Source organism: Triticum urartu, chromosome 2, assembly GCF_003073215.2.
Source record: "Triticum urartu cultivar G1812 chromosome 2, Tu2.1, whole genome shotgun sequence".
Classification (NCBI taxonomy): domain Eukaryota; kingdom Viridiplantae; phylum Streptophyta; class Magnoliopsida; order Poales; family Poaceae; genus Triticum; species Triticum urartu.
In genome coordinates this window covers 725,553,963-725,579,187 of record NC_053023.1, presented here as the reverse complement: position 1 = coordinate 725,579,187, position 25,225 = coordinate 725,553,963, and the positions used below count along the sequence as shown (strand labels likewise).

The window sequence follows — 25,225 nt, the reverse complement described above, 5'->3', positions numbered from 1 at the left end:
TAGGGTGGCTAGCTGAACGTGCGAGACGACCCGTTAGGAGCTTTTCCCTGTGAAAAGGGTAATAATTGAGGGTGATTTAGCAAACAAAAAATGCCACAAGCTTGGTCTACACCATCCGGTCACTGACAATGGGCCCCACGCCATCCTGTCATATGTCTCGTCAGCATTTTATGCGTATTCAAACGAGTTTTGCACCGTATTTGCACGCTCAAGTCAAGTTGTAACATCAGTTCAATGTATGCCGCAAGTTTAGGCACTAAAGTGACCTATCTCGCCAAGTTCAGCATCGGTGGTGTAATTGACTCTTTATTTATGGCACAAAGTTGTTTTGTCCGTTGTAACCAGACCAAATCGAAAAAAGATATAGATCGCTATGGCAAGATTTATAAGCATAACTGAATTAGCTTTTGCAAAATGTACAATGCATTTCTGTCTAGCTTCGTTTTCTTCTTGGTGCTTGTGGAATTTAAGTCATGTGAATTAACTATAGAGTTTCTTCTCGGTTCACGACGGGTGCGCGTCCGCTGGGATGGTACTTAGGAGTGAGAGTGGTAAGTTGATCTTCGCTGCCTACAGATACATCTTCAACTGTAATGACGCCTTAGAAGCAGAGATTCATGCGTTGATGCAAGGTATGGCCTTGGCTATTCAGCACTCGGACAAGCCTATCATTGTCCAATCAGATTCTATAAATGCCCTGGCCACTTATGGAGGAAACACTTTGGTTAGATCGGCCTACGGTCACTTAGATGCTGAGATTAAAGCTCTTATGGTTAATCGAGAGTTTGTTCCACTTAAGATTACTAGAGATCAAAATAGGGTAGCACATCAACTCGCTTTTTATAGCCGTACCATGGCTTGTACTGCGGTATGGTTGAATTCGACTCCTCCGTGTTGTGAGGATTTGGTGGCTCGAGATTGTAACCCTATCATTATGGAATGAAACTCTTTTTTACCCCGCAAAAAAACTATAGAGTTTCTTCACATTAAAGACCAAATTCCACTGCTTATCCACAACGACCAGACGGGAGGTATTTACGCAAAACCACCACATTTGGGGATGGAGTAACAACTTCGAGCATTTACAATGGCATCTAACTAATTTGACCCCTCAAACATCCGCGGATACGCCCGAACGCATCCGTTTTGACCCCTTATTTTTCCTGCAAAATAACCACACCCCCTACTTTGAACCTCCACTTTTGTTTCTACATGCGAACATCGAATACTCTGTGTGCGACACTGTCGGGGCAAGTTGAGAGCACACACGGCCACGGTCACGTTCCTTGGTGGAGATATACGTGGGCTACATGCAATAAACAGGGCCACGGTCACGTTGCTACAAAAGAAAACCGGGGCGGTGGACATTCGCGATTTCAGACCGGTGAGCCTCAACCATGGTGCAATCAAGATCTTTGACAAGATACTTGCCACACGGCTTGCTGATGATCTCCCACATCTGGTTAGCAACCACCAAATTGCTTTTATCCGGGGCCGCACTCTACACAACAACTTCATGCTCGTTCAAGGCACGAGCAGACTACATGCACTAAAGGACCCAACGGTCCTCTTCAAATTGGACATCTCGAAGGCTTTCTATACTGTTCAATGGCTGTTTTTGGTGGAGGTACTTTTGACGCTGGGTTTTGGACCAAAATGGCTCTCCTGGATCTGTGGACTATTGGCAACCTCGACTACCAGAATCGTCGTCAACAGAATAGCAGGGGACACGATCTTCAATTGCCAGGGCCTGAGACAAGGCATCCCTCTCTCCCCATGCTATTCATTCTCTACATGGAACCACTGTATCACCTGTTCGAGTGTGCGGCCACGACCGGACTCATCACCCCACTGGCCAGGACAGGGCTGCAGCAGTGAGTATCCGTGTACGCCGACGACGTCAAGGTATTCTTAAAACTAACAGAGAGGGACTTGAGGGCCTGCGTCGCCGTGCTGGACCTGTTTGGTCACGCGTCAGGCCTACAGATAAACCTATAGATGAGCTCAGCCCTGCCAATTCGGTGCACGCAGGATCATATGCAGCTGGTGACTGGGCTGCTGGGCTATACATGTGGCGTTTTCCCTTCCCGGTACCTCAGACTCCCTCTTTCGTTAAGGAAGCAAACAACTGCGCAGTTTCAGGAGTTGGTCGACCAAATGGCGGCGCGCCTGCCTACCTGGAAGGCTACCTGTTTAACTGTGACATAAATAATTGTATAAATTCCATGGGTGATACATTTGAATTATTACATAATAAAAACATTTCAAATAGTCTTACTTGGGACACATTTTGTTTCTAATTCAAATCGGTGTTGGTACAATACGAAGAGGCGTGACCTTCGTAAGTGATAGGCCAAACTTTTCTTCCATATCAATCCCATCCCTTTCAAGCTCAATAGGGAGACTCCACTTAAATTGATTTAACAATGAAGCGAGGACCAAATGCACCATCCTAATAGCCAATGACATTCCAGGGTAGATCCGACATCCGGCACCAAATGGAAGGAGCTCAAAATCGGCACCCTTAAAATCAACTGCTGAACCCAAGAATCTCTCTGGCATAAACTTCTCAGGTTCAGTCCATACATCATTATCTCGACCTATCGCCCATATGTTTATGAGCACGCGTGAATCTTTAGGTATTGTGTAACCTGCTATTTGCAATGTTCTCTCGGGGTTGCGTGGCAAGAAGAGCGGGCCAGGAGGATGAATTCTAAAAGTCTATTTTATAACAGCTTGGAGATAGGGCAACCGAACAATATCATCTTCGGCAATGTTTATTTTGGATCCTATAACTTAGACATTGACGATGGGTTTTGGAGAAGCTCCATGATTGCCCATTCCACCGTGCTAGAGCTTGTGTCACTACTAGCAGAGAACAAATCCTAACATGCAAATATAATGTCACGTCAATTGTCTAGTCAATATAGCTATTTAGATACACTAAACAAACACAACATAGAGAGTACAAATGATTGTTTTCTATAGAAGAACTTAAATTCTCTTTGAACTACACATAGAGGTACTGTTTGGATGAACTATATAAGAAACAACTCATTGATTTGTGTTATAAGATTTTATACTCATTTCATTGCAGTATAGTAAAAAATACAAAAAACATGGTTTGAAACAAAGGAAAAACATAAGAATTCTTGTTTTAAATGATTCAGTTCTTATATAGAGGAAAATTCTAGTGTACTCTTTGTAACACATGAGTAGCCTACCATGCATGATTCTTGTAAAAATATTATGTGTGACTATTCTGTCTGAATTTTAGAGGCATAAACATGATTACATGAGTATCCAAATGGTACTTTCGATGTTATCACTGATAGTGTTCCTACAGCATCAATAGAGTGGATAGTAGTACTGCAAAATTTCACCAAAATGTTGTCCATACATAGGGAAATAACGAAAATTCTGATACTCCCTCTGATCCATATTACTTCACTAGTAGAAAAGGGGGCTTTCGTTCGGGCCTGGCCAGCCCATTAGTCCCGGTTCTGCCACGAACGAGGACCAATGGATGCATTCGTCCCGGTTCGTGAGCCCAGGGGCCGGCCGGGGCCTCATGGGCATTAGTCCCGGTTCGTCTTGGCCCATTTGTCCCGGTTCTTGGCACGAACTGGGACCAATGGGCCTCGCTCCTGGCCCACAAACATAGGTCCTGGTTCTTGGCTCGAACCAGGACAGAAGGCTGGGCTTTAGCCCTAGTTCCAGCCACGAACCAGGACCAATGAGTTTCCTATATATACCCTACCGCCGGCGAGCAGAGCACTCCAAAGTGCTCTGTTTTTTGCTAGCCGACGAGGAAGGGCATTTGGGTGCTCTAGCTCACCTCTTATGCATGTGAGGTGTTCGATGAAATGCTCGAGCCACATTAGTTAAGCTTTCTCCTCTCGAATCTCGACCTCGGAGCTCCATTTTTTCTGAGATTTGTCTAGGTTTAGCGGTCCATCACGCCCCATCTTCGTCTTCGCCGTCGATCGCCCGCGCCGATCTCATTGCCGGTACCACCGTGGTGAGCCTCTTGTTCTTATCTTCTTTCCGAAAGGAAAAATCTTACTTTAGATAGATACTTGTCTAATTTTCTTACTTTTGACACACATAATTATATATAATGCACGCAGATGAACCCGCAATGGATGTACGGTGACAGACATACTTCTGAGTACATTAAGGGCGTGCGTAAATTTCTTGAAGTGGCTGAGGCAAACAAGCAGAATGGTTTTATGTGTTGTTCATGCCCTGATTGTGGGAATACGAGGTCTTAATCTGACAAGAAAATTCTTCACACCCACCTGCTTTATAAGGGTTTCATGCCACACTATAATGTTTGGACGAAGCACGGAGAAATAGGGGTTATGATGGAAGACAACGAAGAAGAAGAGGACGATGACAACTATGTGCCCCCTGAATACAGTGATGCTGCAACGGGGGAAGCTGAAGATCAAGAGGAACCAGGCGATGTGCACGATGATGATCTCCGCCGGGTCATTGTTGATGCAAGGGAAAAGTGCGAAAGTGAAAAGGAGAAGCTGAAGTTCGATCGCATGTTAGAGGATCACAAAAAAGGGTTGTATCCCAATTGCGAAGATGACAACACAAAGCTCGGTACTGTACTGGAATTGCTGCAGTGGAAGGCAGAGAATGCTGTGCCTGACAAAGGATTTGAGAAGCTACTGAAAATATTGAAGAAGAAGCTTCCATAGGATAACGAATTGCCTGAAAGTACGTACGCAGCAAAGAAGGTCGTATGCCCTCTAGGATTGGAGGTGGAGAAGATACATGCATGCCCTAATGACTGCATCCTCTAGCGCGATGCGTACAAGGATTTGAACGCATGCCCGGTATGTGGTGCATTGCGGTATAAGATCATACGAGATGACCCTGGTGATGTTGAGGGTGAGCCCCGCAGGAAGAGGGTTCCTGCGAAGGTGATGTGGTCTGCTCCTATAATACCACGGTTGAAACGACTGTTCAGAAACGAAGAGCATGCCAAGTTGATGTGATGGCACAGTGAGGACCGTAAGAAAGACGGGAAGTTGAGAGCACCCGCTGACGGGTCGCAGTGGAGAAAAATCGAGAGAAAGTACTGGGCTCAGTTTGCAGGTGACCCAAGGAACATATGGTTTGGTTTAAGCGCGGATGGCATTAATCCTTTCGGGGAGCAGAGCAGCAATCACAGCAACTGGCCCGTGACTCTATGTATGTATAACCTTCCTCCTTGCATGTGCATGAAGCGGAAGTTCATTATGATGCCAATTCTCATCCAAGGCCCTAAGCAACCCGGCAACGACATTAATGTGTACCTAAGGCCATTAGTTGAAGAACTTTTACAGCTGTGGAATGGAAACGGTGTACGTGCGTGGGATCAGCACAAACAGGTGGAATTTAACCTGCATGCGTTGCTGTTTGTAACCATCAACGATTGGCCCGCTCTCAGTAACCTTTCAGGACAGACAAACAAGGGATACCACTCATGCATGCACTGTTTAGCTGACACCAAAAGTATATACCTGGATAGATGCAGGAAGAATGTGTATCTGGGCCATCGTCGATTTCTCCCGACCAACCATCAATGTCGAAAGAAAGGCAAGCATTTCAAAGGCGAGGCAGATCACCGGTAGAATCCCGCCATGCGTACCAGTGATCACGTACTTGATATGGTCTCTGATTTACATGTAATATTTGGAAAGGGTCCCGGCAGACTAGCTGTTCCAAATGACGCTGAGGGACGCGCACCCATGTGGAAGAAGAAATCTATATTTTGGGACCTACCCTACTGGAAAGAGCTAGAGGTACGCTCTTCAATCAACGTGATGCACGTGACGAAGAATCTTTGCGTGAACCTGTTAGGCTTCTTGGGCGTGTATGGGAAGACAAAAGATACAACTGAGGCACGGGAGGACCTGCAACGTTTGCACGAAAAAGACGGCATGCCTCCAAAGCAGTATGAAGGTCCTACCAGCTACGCTCTTACCAAAGAAGAGAAGGAAATCTTTTTTGAATGCCTGCTCAGTATGAAGGTCCCGATTGGCTTCTCGTCGAATATAAAGGGAATAATAAATATTCTAGAGAAAAAGTTCCAGAACCTAAAGTCTCATGACTGCCACGTCATTATGACACAACTACTTCTGGTTGCATTGAGGGGGCTTCTATCAGAAAACATCTGATTAGCCATTGTGAAGCTATGTGCATTCCTCAATGCAATCTCTCAGAAGGTGATCGATCCAGATAACATACCAAGGCTAAGGAGTGATGTGGCGCAATGTCTTGTCAGTTTCGAGCTGGTGTTCCCACTATCCTTCTTCAATATCATGACGCACGTCTGATACGTCTCCAACGTATCTATAATTTTTTATTGCCCCATGCTATATTATCTACTGTTTTGGACATTATTGGGCTTTATTATCCACTTTTATATTATTTTTGGGACTAACCTATTAGCCGGAGGCCCAGCCCAGAATTGTTGTTTTTTGCCTGTTTTAGGGTTTCGAAGAAAAGGAATATCAAACGGAGTCCAAACGGAATGAAACCTTCGGGAACGTGATTTTCTCAACGAACAAGACCAGGAAACTTGGACCCTACGTCAAGACACAAAAGAGGAGGCCACGAGGTAGGGGGCGCGCCTACCCCCCAGGCGCGCCCTCCACCCTCGTGGGCCCCCTGTTGCTCCACCGATGTACTCCTTTCTCCTATATATACCTACGTACCCCCAAACGATCAGATACGGAGCCAAAACCCTAATTCCACCGCCGCAACTTTCTGTATCCACGAGATCCCATCTTGGGGCCTGTTCCGGAGCTCCGCCGGAGGGGGCATCGATCACTGAGGGCTTCTACATCAACACCATAGCCCCTCTAATGAAGTGTGAGTAGTTCACCTCAGACCTACGGGTCCATAGTTAGTAGCTAGATGGCTTCTTCTCTCTTTTTGGATCTCAATACAATCTTCTCCCCTTCTCTTGTGGAGATCTATTCGATGTAATCTTGTTTTTGCGGTGTGTTTGTTGAGACCGATGATTTGTGGGTTTATGATCAAGTATATCTATGAACAATATTTGAATCTTCTCTGAATTCTTTTATGTATGTTTGGTTATCTTTGCAAGTCTCTTCGAATTATCAGTTTGGTTTGGCCTACTAGATTGAACTTTCTTGCAATGGGAGAAGTGCTTAGCTTTGGGTTCAATCTTGCGGTGTCCTTTCCCAGTGACAGTAGGGGCAGCAAGGCACGCATTGTATTTTTGCCATCGAGGATAACAAGATGGGGTTTTCATCATATTGCATGAGTTTATCCCTCTACATCATGTCATGTTGCTCAGGGTGTTACTCTGTTTTCATTAACTTAATACTCTAGATGCATGCTGGATAGCGGTCGATAAGTGGAGTAATAGTAGTAGATGCAGGCAGGAGTTGGTCTACTTGTCTCAGACATGATGCCTATATACATGATCATACCTAGATATTCTCATAACTATGCTCAATTCTGTCAATTGCTCAACAGTAATTTGTTCACCCACCTAGAATACTTATGCTCTCGAGAGAAGCCACTAGTGAAACCTATGGCCCCCGGGTCTATCTTTATCATATTAATCTCCTACTACTTAGTTATTTCCTTTGCTATTTACTTTGCTTTTATTTTACTTTGCATCTTTATCACAAAAATACCAAAAATATTATCTTATCATATCTATCAGATCTCACTCTCGTAAGTGGCCGTGTAGGGATTGACAACCCCTTATCGCGTTGGTTGCGAGGATTTATTTGTTTTGTGTAGGTGCGAGGGACTCGCGCGTAGCCTCCTACTGGATTGATACCTTGGTTCTCAGAAACTGAGGGAAATACTTACGCTACTTTGCTGCATCATCCCTTCCTCTTCGGGGAAAACCAACGCAGTGCTCAAGAGGTAGCAACATCCTAGTTCATCTTGTCGACGAGATTGTCATTCTGGGCCCCGTATTTCTACACAATATGTTCCCCTTTGAGAGGTTCATGGGAGTCCTAAAGAAATATGTTCGTAACCGTGCTAGGCCAGAAGGAAGCATCTCCATGGCCCATCAAACAGAGGATGTCATTGGGTTTTGTGTTGACTTCATTCCTGGGCTTAAGAAGATAGGTCTCCCTAAATCGCGGTATGATGGGAGACTGACTGGAAAAGGCATGCCAGGAGCGGACTCAATAATATGCAAGGACGGGCATTCTTGGTCTCAAGCACACTACACAGTTCTACAAAACTCTACCTTGGTGACCCCGTATATCGATGAACACAAGAACAGTCTGCGCTCCAAACACCCGGAGCAGTGTGACGACTGGATTACATGTAAACACATCATGACTTTCAGCAGTTGGTTGGAAATACATCTCAGAGGTGACAACACTGTTTGTGATGAGCTGTACTCGTTATCCAGGGACCATCTTCGACTGTATTGACTTACAAAGGATAGGAGATAAATGAGAATACATTTTACACAATCGCCCAAGATCAAAAGAGCACAAACCAAAACAGCGGTGTCTGCTTTGATGCAGCAACTGAGAGGGGAAAGGACACATATTATGGTTACATAGTGGACATATGGGAACTGGACTACAGGCATAATTTTAAGGTCCCTTTGTTTAAGTGCAAATGGGTCAATCTGTCAGGAGGCGGGGTACAGGTAGACCCACAATACAGAATGTCAACAGTGGATCTGAACAATCTTGGGTACACTAACGAACCGTTCGTCCTAGCCAATGATGTGGCACAGGTTATCTATGTGAAGGACATGTCTACCAAACCAAGAAAAAGAAAACATAAGGAAGCGAATACATCATACGATGAGCCAAAGCGCCACATTGTTCTTTCAGGAAAAAGGGACATCGTGGGAGTGGAGGGCAAGACAGACATGTCCGAAGATTATGAAAAGTTTCATGAAATTCCTCCCTTCAAAGTCGAGGCTGACACAAGCATCCTGATAAACGATGAAGATTATCCATGGTTACGGCGCAATAAGCAAAGCACACAAGCGAAGAAAAAGTGAAGACTTTCTGTCCACAACTGTTATGATGATACCATGCCAACTTTCAACCTTTTCCTAGTTCATTTGAAATGCATGTTGTAACAGACGAGTTTCTGTATGAAACCCTGATATCTCGAAACAGATTGTCCGTTTTGTTGAAATGCTTTGAATGTTTTGTTGAAATGCTTTGAATGTTGCATTTTATAAACCTCTAGTATTATTGAAACTAAAATTATATAGAATTTATGCAACTAAAATTATATAGAATTTTCATAAAGAACTTTTTTGTTACAAACTTTAATAGCAAAAAGAATTATCATAAAATAAATTAAATAAGTAATTAGAAACAAAATAATATAAACATTAATAAAATATATAAGTAGAAACAAAAAAAAATAAAATAAAATAAACTTTAATAACATAAATAAAATTTATGAAACTAAAATTATCAAAGTATTTTTTGTTCAAAACATTATAAGCAACCTCTAGTATTATTGAAACTAAAATTATCAAAGTATTTTCTGTTCAAAATCATTAAAAGCAAAAAGAATTTTCATAAAGAACTTTTTTTGTTAGAAACTTTAATAGAAAAATAAAATAAGTTTTTTGTTGTAAGTAGAAACAAAACAAAATAAATAAAGCAAAAAAGAAAACAAAAAAAAGGGAAAAAATAAAAAAAATATGCCACCTACTGGGCCTCCACGGCCTGAATACGACTAGAAACCCATCCATGGGCCAGGATTCGGGCCCGCAGAAGGCCCAGTAGGCCCATCGGGCATACCAGTGACAATTAGGCCCGAAATCCTGCAATGGAGAGGAGCTCGAGAGGGGTGCGGCAGTGGGGCTTATAAGCCACTGCGCGCCCCTCTCAGCTAGCGAGGTGGGACTAAACATTTGGGCACGGGCAGAACGAGGCCTTTGGTCCCGGTTGGTGCCACCAACCGGGACTAAAGGGGGGCATTGGAACCGGTTCGTGACACCAACCGGTACAAATGCCCCCGTTTGGTACCGGTTGGTGCCACGAACCGGGACCAAAGGCAGCCTCTTCCCGCCTTTTGGGCTGCCGAAAACTGACCTTTGGTCCCGGCTTGTGGCACCAACCGTGACTAAAGGGGGCATTGGTCCCAGTTTGTGCCACGAACCGGGACCAATGCCTCGTCTATATAAGCAGGACTTGTAAATTTTTCGTTCAGTTCCTCATTCCCCCGCCGTGACGCCGCCAGGCTGCCCCCCTGTCTCGCCGTCGCCGTCGTCGCCCCTGCCTGCGACGCGCCGCCCTAATGCCGTCCCGCCCTGGACCGACGTCGTCGCCGCCCAGCGCCACCCCTGCCCCGACGCCGCCGGCCCTGCCTCCTCGTCGCCGTCGCCGCGCACCCTGTGAGCACTGCCCGTCGATCCCCTCCTCCTCCCTGTAATGGCCACCGCCGCCACCGCCGCTGCCGTTGCGCCGCCGTGCCCCCTATATATAGATGTTGTAATTTAGTTGTATTAATTTGGATGTGTTGTTTAGATGTGTAGTTAATTTAGTTGTTGTAATTTAGTTGTATTAATTTAGATGTGTACTTTAGATTTTTTTGGTGATATTATTGTTGAATATGCAAATGTTTGTATGTTCATATGCAAAGAATATGTCAATTTTTTCATAGAATTTTTCTGATTTTTTCTGTTGTAATTTTGTTTTTTATGATTCTTTTTCTGTTGTATTTTTGTTCATAGAATTTTTATGATTTCTTTTGTTCATAGAATTTTCTTTGTCAATTTATGTAAATGTTCATATTGTGTATGTATAGGAAAATTGTGTATGAACAAAGTTATTTATGTATATGTTCATATTTAGAAGAAAAAGGAGAGAAAAAAGGAAAATAAGAAGAGGAAGAAGGAAAAGAAGAAGAAGAATAAGAAGAAGGGGAGAGGAAGAAGAGGAGAAATAAATAAGAAGATGAAAAAGAAGAAAAAAAGAGGAGAAGAAGAAGGAATATAGGAGAAGAAGAAGGAATAGAGGATCTTCTTCTTCTTCTCCTCTATTCCTTCTTCTTCTCCTCTTTTTTTTCTTTTTTTTCTTCGATCTCCTCCTCTATTCCTTTCTTCTTCTCCTCTTTTTTTCTTCTTCTTCCTCTTCTTATTTTTTATCGGGTATGTCGTTGTCGATATACCCCCCCCCTCCCCGATATCTTTTAGTAAGTACTACTTAGAAAGTGCTTAACTAATTAGTAGTTGAACTAGTTGATTTAATAAAACTACTTTATTTTACTATATATAGAAGTAGTTTATTTTTAGTAAGTACTACTTTATTCTATTTATAGTAAGTGCTTAGTAGTTGAACTACTTGATTTAATAAAACTAGTTTATTTTACTATAGAAGTAGTTTATTTTTAGCAAGAAAATTAATAGAACTAGTTTATTTTTTTAGTTAAAGCAATTATTCCCGCATCGACGTCGACGATGCCTATCTCGCATCCTCGTCGTCGACTTGGCGGAGGAGGCCGGCTTGATCAGAGGGGCCATGTCCGGGACTGGGCTCCGCCGGGATGGTTTTGGGATGTGCTACCTTCGGGGGGCGTAGGTTGGTGAGGAGCCAGCCCGTCGTTGACCCGATCCTTGTTTGTTGGTAGTCGCTTGGGCCAGTGATGGTGCTGAGGCTTCCGGACACTGCGGAGGTGGTACGTCACCGTGTCAGTGAGGAGGACGAGCACGTCCGTCGCTACATGGTTGCGTTGGAGGGCAGGTACGACAATACCTGGCAGGTTCTTCAGGGATCTCACTGGAGCGATCCTGTGATGGTTCCTTCTCTTTGGGTGTTCACCGCCCGTGCCGATACCCGTCGGGCGCTACGGTTCTAGCTGTACTAGCGATGTTATATGTATGATAGTATTCGAGGTGTATTAGTGATAATATTCGACGATGTACGGACACAATAGATGATGTAGTTTTGCTTATAATTGAATGCATCCTAATTTTAATACTACTTTATTTTGCGATTTGATTTTTCTTATTAAATGCTCAAATTGGAAAACTACTCCTACTTTGAATGCTAAAATTGGACAGCACTGTGCAAGGCGTATGCGTATGATTAGTTGATAGCTTATAGGGTTTTTGTTTTTGCAAAAATCTAGGAGCCCCCCTCCATCATCCCCGCCATCATCCCCGTCACCGACCCCCTCCGACCTCGAGGTGAGACCAGCCAAATCCTTTTTTAGAAAGATAATTAAACGATATTTTAGGTTGACTTTAAGTCTGTTGAGTCTCCACCATATATGAGAGGACGAAGAAGCCCGACTGTTGTGGTGGGGGTCGTTTCTCCTTCTTCTCCGGGTGCTAGACCTTTGTTATGCACTAGGGGAAGGAGTAACGACCATCACCGACGGTCGCAAATGTCAGAGAGGAATCAGTGAGGGAGAGTTCCACCATATAAATGAGAGGACGAAGAATCCCGACTTTTGTCATGGGGGTCGCTTCTCCTTCATTCCCGCGTGCTAGACATTTTGGTGTAATGCACTCGGGGACAAAGTGAGGAGCGACCATCACCGAGAGTCGAATATATACACCACGTGAGCTGAGAGTTTTCAAGAAAAGACTCGACAAACCGATAGTCAACCCATGATGAATAATAATGATCTAATTTAGTTTTTGCAGTACGTATATTTAATTGTACAAGTTTAATCTTTGAATTATGAACGTAGAAATGTCGTCATCAGACGACGAAAGTCTCCCAGGGGAGTGCAGCTGGTGCCACGACGATCGAGGTCTGTGCGACATGCCTCACCTGGACGATGATCGGTGCTTCAGCATTAAGCTCGAGGAGACCTTCGATGTTGAAACAATACGCAACGACGACAAGTGTTTTTTCGTAATTAAGCATGACTACAACTATTTCAACATGTAATTTTCATCTTTTACAATTCGAGTAGCTTATCCCATGCCATGCAAGGCTCTATGTCTTCGAGAGGATGGGTTTTGAAGACCATGAAAGTTTTGAAACAAAGAAAATTCACCTAAGGACTCATCATGATGTGGATTTTGAGGTAAAGCTGTACAATTCTGAGAGCGTAACCCATTTTGGTTGCAAAAAATGGGAAGCACTTTGCAAGATGTATGGTTTTGATGAGGGTATTGATGTCTACTACACAACCTTATTCTTGTAGACGTTATTGGGCCTCCAAGTGCAGAGGTTTGTAGGACAGTAGCAAATTTCCCTCAAGTGGATGACCTAAGGTTTATCAATCCGTAGGAGGCGTAGGATGAAGATGGTCTCTCTCAAGCAACCCTGCAACCAAATAACAAAGAGTCTCTTGTGTCCCCAACACACCCAATACAATGGTAAATTGTATAGGTGCACTAGTTCGGCGAAGAGATGGTGATACAAGTGGTATATGGATAGTAGATAATAGTTTTTGTAATCTGAAAATATAAAAACAGCAAGGTAACTAATGATAAAAGTGAGCGTAAATGGTATTGCAATGCATTGAAACAAGGCCTAGGGTTCATACTTTCGCTAGTGCAAGTTCCCTCAACAATAATAACATAATTGGATCACATAACTATCCCTCAACATGCAACAAAGAGTCACTCCAAAGTCACCAATGGTGGAGAACAAACGAAGAAATTATGGTAGGGTACGAAACCACCTCAAAGTTATTCTTTCCAATCAATCCGTTGGGCTATTCCTATAAGTGTCACAAACAGCCCTAGAGTTCGTACTAGAATAACACCTTAAGACACAAATCAACCAAAACCCTAATGTCACCTAGATACTCCAATGTCACCTCAAGTATCTGTGGGTATGATTATACGATATGCATCACACAATCTCATATTCATCTATTCAACCAACGCATAGAACCTCAAAGACTGCCCCAAAGTTTCTACCGGAGAATCACGACGAAAACGTGTGCCAACCCCTATGCATAGGTTCATGGGCGGAACCCGCAAGTTGATCACCAAAACATACATCAAGTGAATCACGTGATATCCCATTGTCACCACAGATACGCACAGCAAGACATACATCAAGTGTTCTCAAATCTTTAAAGACTCAATCCGGTAAGATAACTTCAAAGGGGAAACTCAATCCATTACAAGAGAGTAGAGGGGGGAGAAAACATCATAAGATCCAACTATAATAGTAAAGCTCGCGATACATCAAGATCGTACCACCTCAAGAATAGGGATGGCAATGGGTAGGGTATGGGCGGGTACAACCTCCTTCTACCCAAACCCATACCCATAGAAACTTTTTATACCCACCCACTTCAATACCCATGGGTATAAACTGACACCCATGCCCATACCCATCGGGTATCCTATACCCAATGGGTATCCATTGTGTACAATATATAGCATTCAAATTCTTAAGAGGTAGAGAAATGAGTTCAAAATTCAAGTGATCATTGTAGAGTAGTATAGCACGTATGTGGCCTCCTCCAGTGGGTGGCCTCTTGGAGGCATCAGGGGAGTATGAGCAGCGGTTGGTGGAAGGCCGATGTAGTGGAAGGCGGTGGTGGGAATTTGGGATCACTGGATCGAGTGTTCGACAAGAGTCTGGTAGCTAAGAGTCGATATTTCATCTTTTGAGGAGTCACATAGGACGTATGAGGAGTGGCAAGCAGGTGATTATGAGCCTATGAGCTATACTTGTTTAAGGAATACGAGATTTAGGGTTGGACCATATGAGTTGGATGTTAATCCCACATGTTATAGGAGTTATTTTCATTTATTAATTTTCTAGGTATCCATTGGGTTACCCATGGGCACAATTTCTTACCCATGCCCTACCCATATATTTTGCGGGTATGGGTACCCATTACCCATGGGTAGAAAATCTCTTCAAGTCTTGCCCATACCCATTGTTTTCGGGTAGGGTACCCGCGGGTACCCATACCCGTGGGCAAAACTGTCATCCCTACTCAAGAACACGAGAGAGAGATCAAACACATAGCTACTGGTAGATACCTTCAGCCCCGAGGGAGAACTACTCCCTCCTCGTCATGGAGAGCACCGGGATGATGAAGATGGCCACCGAAGAGGGATTCCCCCTCCAGCAGGGTGCCAGAACGGGTCTAGATTGGTGTTCGGTGGCTACGGAGGCTTCTGGCAGCGGAACTCCCAATCTATTGTGCTCTCCGATAGTTTTAGGGTATATGGTATATATATATAGGCGGAAGAAATACATCAGGGGATCCACGAGGGGCCCACGAGGGTGGAGGGCGCGCCCAGGGGGGTGGGCACGCCCCCCTGCCTCGTGGCTTCCTCGTTGATCCCCTGACGTGCACTCCAAGTCTCCTGTATTGCTTTCTTTCCAAAAATAACTTTTCCGAAGGTTTCATTCCATTTGGACTCCGTTTGATATTCCTTTTCTGCGAAACACTGAAACAAGGGAAAAAGAGAAACTGGCACTGGGCTCTGGGTTAATAGGTTAGTCCCAAAAACCATATAAAATAGCATATAAATGCATATAAAACATCCAAGGTTGATAATATAATAGCATGGAACAATCAAAAATTATAGATACGTTGGAGACGTATCAGCATCCCCAAGCTTAATTCCTGCTCGTCCTCGAGTAGGTAAATGATAAAAACAGGATTTTTGATGTGGAATGCTACCTAACATATTTATCCAATTCTCTTCATTTTGGCATGAATGTCCAGATCCATAAGATTCAAGACAAAAGTTTAATATTGACATAAAAATAATAATACTTCAAGCATACTAGCTAAGCAATCATGTCTTCTCAAAATAACATGGCCAAAGAAAGTTCATCCCTACAAAATCATATAGTTTGGTCATGCTCCATTTTCGTCACACAAGAATGCTCTCATCATGCACAACCCCGATGACAAGCCAAGCAATTGTTTCACACTTTAGTAATCTCAAACTTTTTAAACCTTCACGCAATACATGAGCGCGAGCCATGGATATAGCACTATGGGTGGAATAGAATATGATGATGGGGGTTATGTGGAGAAGACAAAAAGGAGAAAGTCTCACATCAACGAGGCTAGTCAATGAGCTATGGAAATGCCCATCGATTTATGTTAATGCAAGGAGTAGGGATTGCCATGCAACGGATGCACTAGAGCTATAAATGTATGAAAGCTCAACAAAAGAAACTAAGTGGGTGTGCATCCAACTTGCTTGCTCACGAAGACCTAGGGCACTTGAGGAGGCCCATTGTTGGAATATACAAGCCAAGTTCTATAATGAAAAATTCCACTAGTATATGAAAGTGACAAAACAAGAGACTCTCTATCATGAGGATTATGGTGCTACTTTGAAGCACAAGTGTGGCAAAGGATAGTAGCATTGTCCCTTCTCTCTTTTTTCTCTCATTTTTTTGGGCCTTCTCTTCCTTTTTTATGGCCTTTCTCTCCCCCTTTTTTTAATTCCTCACTTGGGACAATGCTCTAGAAAATGATGATCATCACACTTCTATTTATTTACAACTCAATGATTACAACTCGATGCTAGAACAAAAGATGACTCTATATGAATGCCTCCGGCGGTTGCTACCTCTTGAGCACTGCGTTGGTTTTCCCCGAAGAGGAAGGGATGATGCAGCAAAGTAGCGTAAGTATTTCCCTCAGTTTTTGAGAACCAAGGTATCAATCCAGTAGGAGGCTACGCGCGAGTCCCTCGTACCTACACAAAACAAATAAATCATCGCAACCAACGCGAATAGGGGTTGTCAATCCCTACACAACCACTTACGAGAGTGAGATCTGATAGATATGATAAGATAATATTTTTGGTATTTTTGTGATAAAGATGCAAAGTAAAGTAAAGTTAAAGTAAAAAGCAAGGAAATAACTAAGTATTAGGAGATCAATATGATAAAGATAGACCCGGGGGCCATAGGTTTCACTAGTGGCTTCTCTCGAGAGCATAAGTATTCTATGGTGGGTGAACAAATTACTGTTGAGCAATTGACAGAATTGAGCATAGTTATGAGAATATCTAGGTATGATCATGTATATAGGCAACACATCCGAGACAAGTAGACCGACTCCTGCCTGCATCTACTACTATTACTCCACTCATCGACCGCTATCCAGCATGCATCTAGAGTATTAAGTTAAAAACAGAGTAACACCTTAAGCAAGATGACATGATGTAGAGGGATAGACTCATGCAATATGAAGAAAACCCTATCTTGTTATCCTCGATGGCGACAATACAATACGTGCCTTGATGCCCCTACTGTCACTGGGAAAGGACACCGCAAGATTGAACCCAAAGCTAAGCACTTCTCCCATTGCAAGAAAGATCAATCTAGTAGGCCAAACCAAACTGATAATTCGAAGAGACTTGCAAAGCTAACCAATCATACATAAAAGAATTCAGAGAATATTCAAATATTATTCATAGATAGACTTGATCATAAACCCACAATTCATTGGTCTCAAAAAACACACCGCAAAAAGAAGATTACATCGAATAGATCTCCAGGAGAGAGGGGGAGAACATTGTATCGAGATCCAAAAAGAGAGTATGGACCCGTAGGTCTGAGGTAAACTACTCACACTTCATCGAAAGGGCTATGGTGTTGATGTAGAAGCCCTCCGTGATTGATGCCCCCTCCGGCGAAGCTCCGGAACAGGCCCAAGATGGGATCTCGTGGATACAGAAAGTTGCGGCGGTGGAATTAGGTTTTGGCTCCCTATCTGATCGTTTGGGGGTACGTAGGTATATATAGGAGGAAGGAGTATGTCGGTGGAGCAACAGGGGACCCACGAGGGTGGAGGGCGCGCCTGGTGGGGGTGGGCGCGCGCCCCTACCTCGTGGCCTCCTCTTCTGTGTCTTGACGTAGGGTCCAAGTCTCCCGGGTCTTGTTTGTTGAGAAAATCACGTTCCCGTAGGTTTCATTCCGTTTGGACTCCGTTTGATATTCCTTTTCTTCAAAACCCTAAAACAGGCAAAAAACAACAATTCTGGGTTGGGCCTCCGGTTAATAGGTTAGTCCCAAAAATAATATAGAAGTGGATAATAAAGCCCAATAATGTCCAAAACAGTAGATAATATAGCATGGAGCAATCAAAAATTATAGATACGTTGGAGACGTATCAAGCATCCCCAAGCTTAATTCCTGCTCGTCCTCGAGTAGGTAAATGATAAAAACAGAATTTTTGATGCGGAGTGCTACTTGGCATAATTTTAATGTAATTCTTCTTAATTGTGGTATGAATATTCATATCCGAAAGATTCAAGACAAAAGTTTAATATTGACATAAAAATAATAATACTTCAAGCATACTAATTTAGAAATTATGTCTTCTCAAAATAACATGGCCAAAGAAAGTTATCCCTACAAAATCATATAGTCTGGCTATGCTCCATCTTCACCACACAAAATATTTAAATCATGCACAACCCCGATGACAAGCCAAGCAATTGTTTCATACTTTTGACATTCTCTAACTTTTTCAATCTTCACGCAATACATGAATGTGAGACATGGATATAGCACTATAGGTGGAATAGAATGGTGGTTGTGGAGAAGACAAAAAGGGAGAAGATAGTCTCACATCAACTAGGCGTATCAACGGGCTATGGAGATGCCCATCAATAGATATCAATGTGAGTGAGTAGGGATTGCCATGCAACGGATGCACTAGAGCTATAAGTATATTAAAGCTCAGAAAGAAACTAAGTGGGTGTGCATGCAACTTGCTTGCTCATGAAGACCTAGGGCATTTTGAGGAAGCCCATCATTGGAATATACAAGCCAAGTTCTATAATGAAAAATTCCCACTAGTGTATGAAAGTGATAACATGAGAGACTCTCTACTATGAATATCTTGGTGCTACTTTGAAGCACAAGTGTGGTAAAAGGATAGTAACATTGTCCCTTCTCTCTTTTTCTCTCTTTTTTTGGGCCTTTTCTCTCTCTTTTTTACGGCCTCTTTTCTTTCTTTTTTTTATTTTTTCGTCCGGAGTCTCTTCCCGACTTGTGGGGGAATCATAGTCTCCATCATCCTTTCCTCACTGGGAAAATGCTCTAATAATGATGATCATCACACTTTTATTTTTCTTACAACTCAACAATTACAACTCGATACTTAGAACAAGATATGACTCTATATGAATGCCTCCGGCGGTGTATGAGGATATGCAATGATGCATGAGTGACACGTATGAAATAATTATGAATGGTGGCTTTGCCACAAATACGATGTCAACTACATGGTCATGCTAAGCAATATGGCAATGATGGGGTGTGTCATAATAAACGAAACGGTGGAAAGTTGCATGGCAATATATCTCGGAATGGCTATGGAAATGCCATAATAGGTAGCTATGGTGGCTGTTTTGAGGAAGGTATATGGTGGGTGTATGATACCGGCGAAAGGTGCGCGATATTAGAGAGGCTAGCAAAGGTGGAAGGGTGAGAGTGCGTATAATCCATGGACTCAACATTAGTCATAAAGAACTCATATACTTATTGCAAAAATCTACAAGTTATCAAAGCAAAGTATTACGCGCATGCTCCTAGGGGATAGATTGGTAGGAAAAGACCATTGCTCGTCCCTGACCGCCACTCATAAGGAAGACAATCAATAAATAAATCATGCTCCGACTTCGTCACATAACGGTTCACCATACGTGCATGCTACGAGAATCACAAACCTTAACACAAGTATTTCTCAAATTCACAACTACTCAATTAGCACAACTTTAATATCACCATCTTTATATCTCAAAACAATTATCAAGTAGCAAACTTCTCATAGTATTCAACACACTCATAAGAAAGTTCTATTATTAATCTTGTATACCAAACATATTAGGATTTTAAGCAAATTACCATGCTATTTAAGACTCTCAAAATAATCTAAGTGAATCATGAGAGATCAATAGTTTCTATAAAACAAATCCACCACCGTGCTCTAAAAGATATAACTGAAGTAGTAGAGCAAAACTACATAGCTCAAAAGATATAAGCGAAGCACATAGAGTATTCTAACAAATTCCAAATCATGTATGGCTCTATCAAAAGGTGTGTACAGAAAGGATGATTTTGGTAAACTAAAAAATAAAGACTCAAATAATACAAGACGCTCCAAGCAAAACACATATCATGTGGTGAATAAAAATATAGCTCCAAGTAAAGTTACCGATAGAAGTAGACGAAAGAGGGGATGCCTTCCGGGGCATCCCCAAGCTTTGGCTTTTAGGTGTCCTTAGATTATCTTGGGGGTGACATGGGCATCCCCAAGCTTAGGCTCTTGCCACTCCTTGTTCCATAACCCATCAAATCTTTACCCAAAACTTGAAAACTTCACAACACAAAACTCAAAGTAGAAAATCTCGTGAGCTCCATTAGCGAAAGAAAACAAAAGACCACTTCAAGGTACTGTAATGAACTCATTATTTATTTATATTGGTGTTATAACTACTGTATTAAAATTTATCTATGGTTTATAAACTATTTTACTAGCCATAGATTCATCAAAATAAGCAAACAACACACGAAAAAAAGAATCTGTCAAAAACAGAACAGTTTGTAGTAATCTGTAGCTAGAGCAAGCTCTGCAACCCCAAAAATTCTAAAATAAATTTCTGTACGTGAGTAATTTATCTATTAATCATCTGGAAAAAGAATAAACTAAATATCACTTTCCAAATAAAAATGGCAGCAGTTCTCGTGAGCGCTAAAGTTTCTGTTTTTTACAGCAAGTGTAACAAGACTTTCCCCAAGTCTTCCCAACGGTTCTACTTGGCACAAACACTAATTAAACACAAAAACACAACCAAAACAGAGGCTAGATAAATTATTTATTACTAAACAGGAACAAAAAGCAAGGAATAAAAATAAAATTGGGTTGTCTCCCAACAAGCGCTATCGTTTAACGCCCCTAGCTAGGCATAACAAGCAAGGATAGATCTAGGTATTGCCATATTTGGTAGGCAATCCATAAGTGGCTCTCATAATAGATTCATAAGGTAATTTATTTTCTTTCTAGGAAAGTGTTCCATGCCTTTCCTTAACGAAAATTGGAATCTAATATTTCCTTCCTTCATATCAATAATTGCACCAATCGTTCTAAGGAAAGGTCTACCAAGAATAATAGGACATGAAGGATTGCAATCTATGTCAAGAACAATAAAATCTATGGGTGCATAATTCCTATTTGCAACAATAAGAACATCATTAATTATTCCCATATGTTTCTTAGTAGTGGAATCCGCAAGGTGCAAGTTTAGAGAGCAATATCAAAATCACGGAAACCTAACAAATCACACAAAGTCTTTGGAATCGTGGAAACACTAGCACCCAAATCACATAAAGCATAGCATTCATGATCTTTAATTCTAATTTTAATAGTTGTTTCCCACTCATCATAAAGTTTTCTAGGGATAGAAACCTCCAATTCAAGTTTTTCTTCATAAGATTGCATCAAGGCATCAACGATATGTTTAGTAAACGCTTTATTTTGACTATAAGCATGAGGAGAATTTAGCACGGATTGCAACAAGGAAATACAATCAATCAAAGAGCAATTTTCATAGTTAAATTCCTTGAAATCCATAATAGTGGGTTTAGCAACATCTAGGGTTTAAATTTCTTCAATCCCACTTTTATCAATTTTAGCATCAAGATCAACAAATTCTGAATTCTTGGAACGCCTGCTAGGTAAAGGTGGATCATATTCAGTCCCATCATTATCAAGATTCATATTGCAAAACAAAGATGTAATAGGGGAGACAATAACTTTTAGGTCTTCATCTTTATTTTCGTAAGAACTAGAAGAGCACGCTCTTATAAAGGCATCTTTCTTAGCACGCATCCTAGCGGTTCTTTCTTTGCACTCATCAATGGAAATTCTCATGGATTTGAGAGACTCATTGATATCATGCTTAGGTGGAATAGATCTAAGTTTCAAAGAATCAACATCAAGAGAAATTCTATCAACGTTCCTAGCCAACTCATCAATCTTAAGCAATTTTTCTTCAATCAAAGCATTAAAATTCTTTTGCGAAGTAATAAATTCTTTAATATTAGATACAAAATCAGAGGGCATCTTATTATAATTTCCATAAGAATTGTTGTAGGAATTACCATAATTATTAGAGGGATTACTAGGATAAGGCCTAGGATTAAAATTTCCTCTATATGCGTTGTTACCAAAATTGTTCCTACCAACAAAATTCACATCCACATATTCATTATTATTCTCAATCAAAGTAGACAAGGGCATATCATTAGGATCATAAGAAACACTCTTATTAGCAAATAATTTCATAAGTTCATCCATCTTTCCACTCAAAACATTAATTTCTTCTATCGCATGCACCTTTTTATTAGTAGATCTTTCAGTATGCCATTGAGAATAATTAACCATAATATTATCTAGAAGTTTAGTAGCTTCTCCTAAAGTGATTTCCATAAAAGTGCCTCCCGCGGCCGAATCTAAAAGATTTCTAGAAGCAAAATTCAAGCCGGCATAAAAAATTTGTATAATCATCCACAAATTTAAAACCATGAGTAGGGCAATTACGTATCATTAGTTTCATCCTCTCCCAAGCTTGTGCAACATGCTCATGATCAAGTTGCTTAAAATTCATAATATCATTTCTAAGATAGATGATCTTAGTGGGAGGAAAATACTTAGAGATAAAAGCATCTTTGCACTTATTCCATGAATCAAGTACTATTTTTAGGAAAAGACGAAAACCAAGCTTTAGCACGATCTCTAAGCGAAAAAGGAAATAGCTTCAATTTAACAATATCATTATACACATATTTCTTCTATTGCATGTCACACAAATCAATGAAGCTATTTAGATGGGTAGCGGCATCTTCACTAGGAAGGCTGGAAAATGGATCTTTCATGACAAGATTCAGCAAAGCAGTATTAATTTCACAAGATTTAGCATCGGTAAGAGGAGCAATCGGAGTGCTAATAAAATCATTGTTGTTGGTATTGGTGAGGTCACACAATACAGTATTATCTTGAGCCATCGCGACAAGCAAGCAAACTAACACACAAGCAAACAAAAAACAAGCGGGCAAAAAGAGGCAAATAGAGAAAGAGAGGGAGGATAGAGAGAGAGAGGGCGAATAAAACGGAAAGGGTGAAGTGGGGGAGAGGAAAACGAGAGGCAAATGGCAAATAATGTAATGCGAGAGATAAGGGTATGTGATGGGTACTTGGTATGTTGACTTTTGCATAGACCTCCCCGGCAACGGCGCCAGAAATCCTTCTTACTACCTCTTGAGCATTGTGTTGGTTTTCCCTGAAGAGGAAGGGATGATGCAGCAAAGTAGCGTAAGTATTTCCCTCAGTTTTTGAGAACCAAGGTAACAATCCAGTAGGAGGCTACGCGCGAGTCCCTCGTACCTACACAAAACAAATAAATCCTCGCAACCAACGCGAATAGGGGTTGTCAATCCCTACATGGCCACTTACGAGAGTGAGATCTGATAGATATGATAAGATAAGATTTTTGGTATTTTTGTGATAAAGATGCAAAGTAAAATAAAGGTAAAGTAAGAAAGCAAGGAAATAACTAAGTAGTAGGAGATCAATATGATAAAGATAGACCCAGGGGCCATAGTTTTCACTAGTGGCTTCTCTCGAGAGCATAAGTATTCTGCGGTGGGTGAACAAATTACTGTTGAGCAATTGACGGAATTGAGCATAGTTATGAGAATATCTAGGTATGATCATGTATATAGGCATCACGTCCGAGACAAGTAGACCGACTCCTGCGTGCATCTACTACTATTACTCCACTCATCGACCGCTATCCAGCATGCATCTAGAGTATTAAGTTAAAAACAGAGTAACGCCTTAAGCAAGATGACATGATGTAGAGGGATAGACTCATGCAATATGAAGAAAACCCCATCTTGTTATCCTCGATGGCAACAATACAATACGTGCCTTGCTGCCCCTACTGTCACTGGGAAAGGACACCGCAAGATTGAACCCAAAGCTAAGCACTTCTCCCATTGCAAGAAAGATCAATCTAGTAGGACAAACCAAACTGATAATTCGAAGAGACTTGCAAAGATAACCAATCATACATAAAATAATTCAGAGAAGATTCAAATATTATTCTTAGATAGACTTGATCATAAGCCCACAATTCATCGGTCTCAACAAACACACCGCAAAAAGAAGATTACATCGAATAGATCTCCACAAGAGAGGGGGAGAACATTATATTGAGATCAAAAAAGAAAGAAGAAGCCATCTAGCTACTAACTATGGACTCGTACGTCTGAGGTAAACTACTCACACTTCATCGGAAGGGCTATGGTGTTGATGTAGAAGCCCTCCGTGATCGATGCCCCCTCCGGCGGAGCTCCGGAACAGGCCCCAAGATGGATCTCGTGGATACAGAAAGTTGCGGCGGCGGAATTAGGTTTTTGGCTCCATATCTGATCGTTTGGGGGTACATAGGTATATATAGGAGGAAGGAGTACGTCGATGGAGCAACAGGGGGCCCACGAGGGTGGAGGGCGCGCCCCCCTACCTCGTGGCCTCCTCTTTCGTGTCTTGACATAGGGTCCAAGTCTCCCGGGTCTTGTTTGTTGAGAAAATCACGTTCCCGAAGGTTTCATTCCGTTTGGACTCCGTTTGATATTCCTTTTCTTCGAAACCCTAAAACAGGCAAAAACATCAATTCTGGGCTAGGCTTCCGGTTAATAGGTTAGTCCCAAAAATAGTATAAAAGTGGATAATAAAGCCCAATAATGTGATAATATAGCATGGAGCAATAAAAAAATATAGATACGTTGGAGACGTATCAGCGGTGTACAGGGATATGCAATGAACCAAGAGTGACATGTATGAAAGAATTATGAACGGTGGCTTTGCCACAAATACTATGTCAACTACATGATCATGTTAAGCAATATGACAATGATGAATTTGTCATGATAAACGGAATGGTGGAAAGTTGCATGGCAATATATCTCGGAATGGCTATGGAAATGCCATAATAGGTAGGTATGGTGGCTGTTTTGAGGAAGATATAAGGAGGTTTATGTGTGATAGAGCGTATCATATCACGAGGTTTGGATGCACTGGCGAAGTTTGCACCAACTCTCAATGTGAGAAAGGGCAATGGACGGTACCGAAGAGGCTAGCAATGATGGAAGGTTAAGAGTGTGTATAATCCATGGACTCAACATTAGTCATAAAGAACTCACATACTTATTGCAAAAATCTACAAGTCATCAAAAACCAAGTACTACGCGCATGCTCCTAGGGGGATAGATTG

The 25,225-nt window shown here is 41.8% G+C and overlaps 1 pseudogene; it reads right to left on the bottom strand.

The window, feature by feature from the left end:
- Positions 1-2,301: 2,301 nt before the first annotated feature.
- The window catches only part of LOC125534389, a 30,501-nt pseudogene continuing 7,577 nt past the window's right edge, over positions 2,302-25,225 (bottom strand).